This window comes from Porites lutea, chromosome 3 (assembly GCF_958299795.1).
Source record: "Porites lutea chromosome 3, jaPorLute2.1, whole genome shotgun sequence".
In the NCBI taxonomy this organism is placed as follows: domain Eukaryota; kingdom Metazoa; phylum Cnidaria; class Anthozoa; order Scleractinia; family Poritidae; genus Porites; species Porites lutea.
In genome coordinates this window covers 27,280,527-27,291,354 of record NC_133203.1, presented here as the reverse complement: position 1 = coordinate 27,291,354, position 10,828 = coordinate 27,280,527, and the positions used below count along the sequence as shown (strand labels likewise).

The 10,828-nt window shown below is 39.6% G+C and overlaps 1 pseudogene; it reads right to left on the bottom strand.

Annotated features, from left to right (window-relative positions):
• Positions 1 to 636: 636 nt before the first annotated feature.
• On the bottom strand, positions 637 to 7,332 carry LOC140930791 (uncharacterized; annotated as a pseudogene).
• Positions 7,333 to 10,828: the final 3,496 nt, after the last annotated feature.

Below are 10,828 nucleotides of genomic sequence, written 5' to 3'. Positions count from 1 at the left end.
TGATTCTCATGCTACAGATATGTATCATAACAGTCATAGTGAAGGGACATGTGTATTGTTGGAAATACCATCCAAGCATAAATTAGTACAATATTTTCAGACTCTACATAGGAATGAGGATATATATGAACTTAAAGATGTACATATTGCCACCTTTGAACCTCATCTTTTCTCAAGCAATGTTGACAATTGTAGTATATCAAATGATAATAGTTACCAATGTTCCTAATGTGTTACTCTCTTATTAATCCTTGTGGATACTGGACTCAAGGAACTTTATTTGCCCTTGTTAGTAACCGGAATACACTGTACAAAGTGATGGGTGTGAAAACACATCTGTCAGTATCAGTGGAGCTGAGATAAACCTTACTCTCTGGGCTGTAACCACTTACGTCCTAAGCTGCAATTTCTGCATTGAAGATGTGCATATTTTCAAACATTGTCGTGAAATGACACTTTTTGTTGTGGATTGGGACACACTGTATAAGCTGTGTGGTTCAGCAAACAAGTGGAGTGAACAATTTTTCTTTTCTAGTAAGATATGATGACGGTTCTTTAGCTGCAATAAGGCATGTTCAAAGTATCATACCCGTAGTACGACCACGCCCAAATATACGCTCACACAGCGTCTTGTTCTAGCATATATCCGAGCACAATTTGAAATCTTAGTGACAGCCCTACTGCAGGGAATAATGCAAACTATTGTTAACTCTTAAGGAATCTGACCCCCATATTGTCCACAGTTAAATTTTGCTCAAAAGTAACCAACTGTGGTCAATGAGCAAATAGCAAGACCCACACTATGACTTTTTCTTAGCATGTCATTGACCCAGTTTGAAAATGATTGAGCCTGGTGGCCCTGGTAAGGGTCACTTCGAGCAACCAAGGCTCCATGGTGGCCATGAATATGAGAGTCAAAGAAAATCAAAGTTCCATTACTGTCTACAATGATAATCCTTGTTTTGTCATTGACCACTAACACATGGAATGACTGCTTCTGTTGGAGAATCAAGTTTACCACTGCAGCAAACTGATTCAGTGGATCCGCACCAAACACATTATACTCCTGCACAATACCACTGATGTGACAGTGGTCACCAATTGCAGAAACAGCATCTTCCACAGCAACATCAATCCCCTCACCTCCAAACAGTTCATCATGAAAATCGTTTCCAGTCCTGATTGCTTCTATTACAGCTGCCTCCCATTGTCTGTTGAGGGGTTGTCCAACAGCTGGCGTAGGTAAACTGGACTGGCGATAAATGGAACCAAAGCAAAGCGCAATAAAAGAGCATGCATTGCTACCATTTCTGCCATCGACTTTTGACTGACTAACAATACTAGGAAATAACCACTCTGTGATGCCACATCCAACGTCTGTTCCAGTTACAGATGGTGTCATTACAGGTGTTGTGTTAGATGCTGATGTAGTATTGGAGCGTACTGGAAGTGATGGTGTGGCTGGGGGTGCTGCTGCTGGTGCTAGTGCTGGGGATGGTGCCGTGGGTGCTATTGTAACTGCAAATACAGGTGTAGATGAAGTGTTCAAGCTTACAGGAAGTGATATGGATGGAGGTGCTGGTGCTGTGGGTGCCCCTGTAGATGTTGATGCTGGATATGAGGATGGAGTTGATGAGGGGAGTGAAGAACCTGTGGACCTTGTCAGTCCAGACGCTGAAGAAGGGTCCGGTTGATTGGCATTTCGAGCAGGCAGTGTTCTCCGGGCGTTTTGGATGTCTCCAGCCATACTCTCCATTTCTCGTTTTCGCTTCTGATGGTAAGTGCTCCACCAGCTCTTAATCTGACTTTCTTTGAGTGGTTCCAAGCCTCTTTCCCTCATAGCTGAAATGTAGGCCAGTGGGTCTGCCCTTATGCCATAGTTTGCCTGCCTGTTATGAAATTCGATCATAACCTCCTTCTGCTGAAGGGAAAACACTGTCCGCTTTGCACCACCAATTTTTAAGGCGAAACCTGGTTTTAGGAGGTTCAACTTGTCCTGATCGGTGCCGACAATCTCGGAAGAATCTGAATTCCTTTGGTGCTCCATCTCATGTTGCACAAAACGGACACTGTAAACCTCATGACTTCCACTTTGTCTTGTACCCGCTGTTTCTTGCAGGACAGGAATTTCGTCAGATGTAGCAGCACCAGTTGCACCTGCGATGGGGCGTCTGCGATTGGCAATACTTTGGAGCTGCTGTTGGGTTTTTTTTAATTCCTTGCCAATGCCTGCAAGAGAGTGGGCTATAAGTCCTCCATTGTGTGGGCCAGAAGTTGGAAACTCAAAGCTTCCAAAGAGGGAGATGTCTTTGAGTGTCCCTCACTTTTCTGGTGCCTTGCTTCTGTCGATGAGGAGTTTTCTACAAGTCACATTCTTCATTGACTGCAAAATTAAACAAACAAGGAACTGTCACATTAGGAAGCAGCTAAGGCACAATGTTAGAAGTAATTACCAAGCCAAGCACTCAAAACCATCCATCCCCCAGTAAGCCCTTAAATCTTTTTTAGTATACTAGATAATAATAATGATAACAATAATAATAATAATAATAATAATACTAATACAGTCGACTCCCGATAATTCGAACCTTCAAGGGAAACAGAAAAAAGTTCGAGTTATCGAGTGTAAAATTATATGGAAACTGTTTGGAAGGGAAAAGAAAATTGGTTCGAGTTAGCGGGAGGTTCGAGTTATGGAGGGTTCGAGTTACTGGGAGTAGACTGTAATAATAATAATAATAAGATGGCAATGCTTGTGCTAGAATTAAAATAAGTGTATTAATTTCACTTTATTCTCGTTTGTGATGAATTAATGATAACAATTTAATTAATTTATTGCAATTATTTTGAAGTGACCATTGCAGTTTACTCAGGTAAACAAGAAAAATAATAATAAAGAAATTGGGTTTGACTGACAAAAATTGTACAATACGGTTACTAACACTTTCATCATTTTCTACACTGGAGAGGAGCTCTACTTTCATGGTTTAGTATCTTTGAAGTGTTTGTAAGTTGTAAGCTTTAGTGTCACTGTATTATTCCAAATTTCATCACATTGTGTTGCATACAAAGTGTTGAACATTGCAGGTTTAATACAGACATTTACACAAAAAAATGCAGACGAGAAAATAACTGAATGCTAACCAAAAATATACTCATAACTGGGGAACATAATTAGAGGGAGGGGAAGGATTACCCCTTAAAAAAGAGAGAGGGTATGGCATAATTCAAACATTGGAAAATATGATGGGTGCTTTTAGAGAGTTGCTACACAAGTCAAACATACATACCCCTATAAGGTCTCCCAATTGACTTCCTGTTTCCAAATTGTTGCCCACTCTGACCCATCGAACAATTTTATGACTGATATGGGCAAAGTGGGTATCCAGCTTTGACTTCCCTTCACCAGCCTCAAAATTGTTATACTCCACCAAAGTCAGCTGGAATGCTTGGCTTAATTCTGCTAAATACAGGATGAACCCTGTATTGTGGTAGTGTGGGCCATTGTCTAAATGACGAAAAGATTTTCACAATATTAGGTACTCAGTCTTTATAATGATAATGTTTAAATATTCAGTTTTATAGCTTGTGTTTTGAGTCCACAATCCCTTTTGTCCTAGTAACACTTAGTCCAAAAAAATGTGCTGCCCCAAATAGACCTAGAAGAATGCAATGGATACTCAAAAGCAGATTCTGCAGGTTCACTTGGTTGTAAAGGAGTGACAGTTCCCTTAGATGTAGATACAATGTATCCCATCGGGAATTTTTTAATAACTCAGGTGGAAGTTATAGCTGATTAAGACACAAGGAATGTTTTACAGTTTGACTACTGTAGTGTATTTTCCATTCACTGTTCCAAACTGACACAAATTACTACTATACTACAATATTGTATTTCCTTTCTTTATACTACTACAAGAGAAATTTCTGCAATTTAATTGGCTCAGAGCAGTGGTATTTCAGCTTTGAAATGCCTACATGTGAAAATTACAAACCTTTTGCGGGTAGTAGTATAAACAAATAATAGCATGATTTGTATGTGATGTTTGGCATAAATATCACTTGTGATATTTCAAAATTGTCTCAAAATTACGTACAACAATTTTGAAGTATGACTCGTGGTATTTATGCCAAATATCACTACAAATCATGCTATTACCTATACAAATGTAAATAGTCTTACTAATATGAATACTCACCAGAAAATAAATATACTCGAAAGCCAGGGAACTCCTTCTCCATCCAGCGAAAGCACACGTCCATGGCACTCTGGCTAAACCAAGCATCCTGCTTGGTGTCCTCACTCCAGAGATCAATCACCTCTGTTCTTCTCTCTGTTTCACTAACTTGGGCAATGGCAAGGAAGCCGTGTAGGGAAATTCCACGCTTCCCATACCAGTCTCTCTGGATTTCTCGCGTTCTAACACCTAACTCCAATTTCATTTTGTAGTCGACAACTACAACAGCTTCACCAGCCTGCAGGTTGTCCAGAATGTACTTATAGTACTCTCCTTGATGACGTGTCCGTAACAGATGTGCCGTGTATTGAGTATGAACTTGCATCAGATCATCCACTTCTTTCCTTAGGCAATCTTCTTCACCCTCACTTGGCACACTTGACAACAGCATCTGCACTTGCTTGTACACATCATAAATGCCACAAGCATCTGGGCAAAACCTGTCATGAGGATGCGAACAGGAGGCAAATGCATTGGTCATGCAGAGTTCTAAGCATGGAGAATGCCTCTGCACCTGGTGGGCAAACTGGGTCTTCATGAAGCGTTGGTGCTGCAACAATTTTTCCCTCAAATCCTTAACAGACACCATTGTTGCTCTTTCGACACTGCCAAGCAAAGTCATAAACTTCTCAAAATTTGAATGTCCAAACTCATCACAGAGATTGCAAAGCCCTGCAAGCATGGTGATGTAGCGGAAATTGGGTGGAAGGTGTGTGTAAATAAAAGTGCGCTTCACGCCATTGGGGAATTCCAGGAGATATTGGTTGACAATCTCTTTAACATTGTCCTTCCAATACCTGACAGGTGTTTCCTGGCCATCTGTTATTACACTTCTGCAGGAAGAAGGCCTTGAAACACTCTCTCTGTTGAAAAATTCAGACAGTTCCATCACCACATCAGGACTGACACATTTTCTTGTAAATTTGAATTTTGCTGGAGGGGTTCCACCACGGCCAAACAAAATACAATGGACCTTTGCCGCCGCTACTGTCTTTGAAGAACAGTGAAACAATTCTTGCAACATGCTGTACGGATAGTCCATGGCGACAATGGACAAAAGTCTTCGTCTCTCATCTGCATAACAAGTTAGTCTGCCAATGGAATTTGCAGCACTAACCCTGTCCTTGAAGTGCTCTGGTGTTTTTTCACCCGTGAGAGTAACACGTGAATCTTTAAGTGAATTACCAATGCAAATCTTGCCTGTTTGTTTTAAGGACCTCCTTCTTGCTTCTCTTTTCTGTTCTTTGTCCATACAAGCTCTATACTCTTTCACAAGAGATTGCATGGTCGGGTTATTGCAAATGTCTTGATTGTCCACATCAAGCCCAAATACTGAACAGAAATTCTTGTTTTGAAGTAATTCATTCATAAATTCTGACATATCTTCTGGCACAAAATGAACAGTTTTCATTACTTCATCTTTCATCAACTCAATGACGTCAGCCCTGACAAGCCTTTGTGCCGGGTCGGACAACTCCTTGTAGGGTACTTGGCGTACTGGGGGCTTTTGAGTGCCTCTGTCACAAGAAGTTGCTACCGAAGAGGCCGCAATGTGAGCTGTTGGTTCTGCTCTTACTTCTAATATGTCACTCTCATGAAGGACATCTGCCACGCAGGATGTGCTTAAGCCGTCACCTGACGTTGAGGCTTCAACTTCATCAGGCATCATTGGTGCTGGTGTCACTACCAAATCATTGACCACATCCCCCACATTGCAAGTACTTGCATTGCTACTTCCAAATTGAGCCCTTGTACAAATTTCCTAAGTAAAGAAAGAATACCCAGGGATTACAGAAAAGCACTTAATCCAAGGAGTAAAGATTATAAAGTATTGTTAAGGGTTAACAGTTATTATTTGAAGTGAAACAAGTAACAAAGGGACAAACTTAATGTGGCAGTGACAGTATTCTGAGAAATGTACATAAACTGGACTGCTCACCAATGCATAGTAGTCAAATTGAACTCTGAGTTCTCTCTATATTCCTCTCGGTGTTTCGTCCATGGTTTGAATAAGTGCTGCTCTCGAATAAGGGCAGCTTTAGAATAATTGCTACACCTTTACATAGAAAATAAAATAAGCGTCGCGGCGCTTAATCGATCATTCACGGTATGTGTTTCTGTTGATGTTTACCCTACGCTGCTAAGAAAATATAACAGGCTTTACTGATGGTCAGCAAGTTACATATAAATCTTAATTGACAAACTATACAAGCTTTACAAATACTATTCACTGATAAATAAAAACGTTTTTCAATCTATCTCCATCAGAAACTATACAAATGATGTTTGGGAGGGTTCTGTCAAACGCATGTAGAGGAGGCACACGTGTGACAAAAACACATGCCACATTTGAATTGAAATAAACCAAAGCCCGTGAAAATGTCTAAATAAAAGAGTCCTACGCGACAAACATAAAAGGACTTATTATTCGAGAGGGCTTTACCGATAAACAACGCGGAGTATTTCAAAGATAACTTATGAACAAAACAAATTCAAAAAGGCATAAACTGAATGTGAACAAAAGAAGGTGTGAACCTTACCTCCAGTTTCTGGCACTTGACTTCAGCGTGCAGCCTTGAACGGCAAGAAACACAAATTTTTCTTTTTCTCCCCTTGTTCTTTGGATCTTCACTAGCAAGAGTTAAGGTTGAGGACGCTCGCTTCCTCGCGGGTACACTGGCAATTGCTCACCATTTACTTTTCCATGCTTCCATTCATTGTGACGAGGACAGCAGCAAACGGCTTGAAACGGCATGACGAACGATACCGAGGCCCAGAAGACCGCAAAAAATCAACCACTTAAACTTTTTGTTATTATTTACAAACGTATTTACAATATATTTACAATTATGAGCGAGCAAAACGACTTGAAAAGAAGGAACTAATGCAACCCGAGTGTGATCAAGATGGCGGCCGTGCTGTGAAATACGAGACACGATCGTCCAATCCTCGTACGCTTGTTCGCTCACATCCGAATCTCCCGACAAAGTACAAAACAATAGGTCGGAACAATACCTTTCCTTTGTTCGATATTTCTGACTTACAATCGTCTTTTTCCGTTGAAAATTCGGGAAAAAATGACTTCTGACCAATCAGATCGTTCCATTTTAAGCTGCGGTCGCTTGCTGGCATTCTTCACATTCCGGTGCCGGTTTCTCTTTCCACCTCAGCCGAAGCAAAAAAGCTAATGATTAAGTAACGGCTTTCATTTTTCAGATTTAAAGCCTTACGACTAAATTTGTTGTAGTCTTATAGCCAATCAACAATCAGTTTAGCGTTATGACAAGGTTTGGTAAACTGATGTCTACTGAAACCATGCTCCGTCTTTATAAGGCATTTATACTTCCTCACTTTTATTATTGTTCCATGGTGTGGCATTTCTCTAGTAAACAAGATTCTGATAAATTGGACCTATTAAACAAACGTATTCTTCGATTTATTTTCAAGGATCTTAACTCTGAGTACAATAATTTACTTAAAAAGGCAGGAACTGCAAACCTTAAGGACAAGCGTTTACAAAACATGATTCTTACTATTTTTAAATGTCTTCATTTTTCTGATTATCCGAGATATTTAAAAGATATGTTTCGCTTACGCTCTAGCACCTATTTTTTAAGAGTACATAATATGCTCTGTTTGCCTAAACCATTGACCACTTCTTATGGTATCAATTCCTTTAGTTACTTGGCAGCAACATCTTGGAATTCTCTTCCTGACCATCACCGCACTATTTCTGATTTACTTCAATCTTTTCGACGACTGATATGTACTGGGAACAATAATTTACTTAAAAGGGCAGGAACTGCAAACCTTTCTACATCATAATAATTTGCAAGTTAGTTGTCTAGGTAGTTAGTTATCTTATTTGTTATTTGTTATGGGCTCCTGTTGTTATATAGAATTAACTTTTTATTATAATTATTTATTAATATAGTTGGCTCGAAGATATTAGCACTTGAGTGCTACACTGTAAATTAGAGGGTAAATAAAATTGATTGATTGATTGATTGATTGAGCTAACAGTTCATTCTATTACTCTGAAAGCCTCCTGTTGTTTTGGGTTTCCTTGAGTGGAACATGGGCTTCCTGTGCAAAAGCCAACCGTGTTTAATATTTATCCCTTTTGAAAAAAGAAACACTTCGTTTTTATCAGCGAAAACTAGGTAGCAGTTATTCTTTCTTCTGTCACTTTTCCATAAAAGTAACGAACACATTTTGTGCATTTTTTGTTTAACCGTATGATTTCAACTAACGTGGGTGCCCTGTGTTAATAAAAATTTTGACATGTTCCGCCGAACGGATTTTGGCGGATTTTTAGTATGTTGTTAGATAGGCCACCCTTACTTAAATGACGTTGAAAATAATTCTGTTGCAATTAGTTTTATGTTGAGCCTTGAAAATGCCTAGATTGACTGGACTAGCGAGTCAAAGATCGTAGAAGAAGTTAAAATAGAATACAAGGATACAGACGGAAAATGCACTTCTTTGAAAACGCTTTAAGATGCCAACATTTCCCAATTTTCGCCCTGACATTTTTTGGAAAACTCAACGAGATCTCACATACGTGGATATTAATTTTAAGACTGAAGGATCGAAAGAATTCAATTTTTGGAAAGATTTTTATTTTGCTTTATCTGCAAATTACTTGTTACAGAGACATACAACTGACGTGTGTTCCATATATAAATATCGGTCATCATACATCATCAAACACTGACCGACTGAAAATGTTACGATGGAGGACGAAAGCATCAGGGTATTCCGATCATTCTACCCCGAGAGAATCATCGATAAAAAGGATTACACGAATTGTTTCCCAAAACCTCTAAACAGCTGGCTGCCATGTCAAGTACAAGCAAGACGGCGATGTCGCAGACTCAGTTGTGGATAACAGGATGCGATACGCAAAGAAGTCACCAGAAGAGCAAAAATCCGCGAAATTGAGCCAGGTAGCATGTCTGAACGAAGATACATGTGGTTCAGGCACCGATGCCAATGCTGATCTCCCAGGGGAAGCCAACCCCGCACCGCCTGAGCCAAAACAGGACAAACCTAAGAAAAAGTGCTCCAGGAAACAACAGCGGACGTCGGAGGAGGCCCACATGGCGCACATGAAGATGTGACAAGGCTGTGAAAATGATGAGTAAAATAGAACGTAATTTAGATAAATAGCGACGAGGACTAAACATGCGAAATATTGAACTGCCAATTTTCTTTTGTTCATTTTTTTCAGTTGATAGTATTTGTAAGCGAAAACGCTGAAGATAAAATGCTTTTTGTCACACAATTCGTCTTTTATTTGATGGTTCTATTCGTGCCTGCCGCAAATAAAGGAAAAGTTACCGATGAGAAAACACCCCGGGTCAGTTTTGCATATTTAGTGGACTTTTGCACTATAGTGGCTCTAGTTGGAGTTATGTGAAAGATATCTAATTGGACAGTATTTGATTGCTATAAAGGAAGCCAAGTATTTGAGTCGGGTGTGAATTGAACGGACCTCGTGCGTTTCATGGCGACGCCTACACCACGTTTGAGTTAATAATAATCAATAGCACATCGAATCCGCAGAAATACATTTTTGGTTGATTGCGTTCGATGCTAGGGAGTCATTTTGCATTTGTATACTCAGTCAACCGTCGTCTGTATAGCTTTTCGCAAACAAAGCGCTTCAAAATAGTATCTAGGCTGAAATGTCGTCTCCTACAGATGAGGAAGTCCATCGATATATACAAGAAATAGTAAGGGGTAATAAAGGTGTAAGGAAAAGACTGGAAAAAGATGTTCGTGCTATGTGCGCAATGCTGTCGACACTAGTAGAGGATGTTTATAAAAAAGCTGCAAAAGAACGAGACTTAGCTCAGAGACTGAGACGAAGTTTTAAAGACATCTATGGGAGCCTAAAACTGCATCTGAAATTCCACCTCGGGGATGCCGCGGAAATAACTGAGCTCAATAGACTAGGCCAGGAGATTGGATTGACCAAGGAAGAACAGAATGCACTTCCAGAGGAAAAATGTGCCATTGACCCTGGAAGCAAAATATTGGAAATTGTAAGTATCATTTTACAAAGTCTTTCATAATGTTTCTCTATAAAACTAGACACCAGAAGGTGTATACTGGGCAGCCATAAAACCTAGACTAGATAGAAACAAGAATTACTTCGTGAATTTTACCGGGGCCTTTTGTCTTGGCAACCCACATGGAAGGGTCGTTTTCATCAACAAGTTTGTCGGGCGGCATGAAAGTCTTTTTTATTGCAAATTTTCTTTAGAGATGAAAACAAGGTGTAATGAATAATGTGAAAAAGTTTCCTGTAGCGAGTGCGAATTGTAAGGTATTGAAACGCACAAACAAAGTTTCGCGCATGCAAGTTTAATAAGTTAAGATTTTTGTTTTGTCGTAGTGTACACAGTTCAACAGCGACTAAACTTTGTCATCGTTAGGATGAATACTGTAACAATATTTTTCAATACACAGGGATTGATAAGGAGCAAATATAGTCGCATTAACCATTCCGTTCCAAAACTAATCGAATTAATACTTGGCCCTAAGCCTATTTAATGAATAATTAATTTTCTTTGAATTATTTC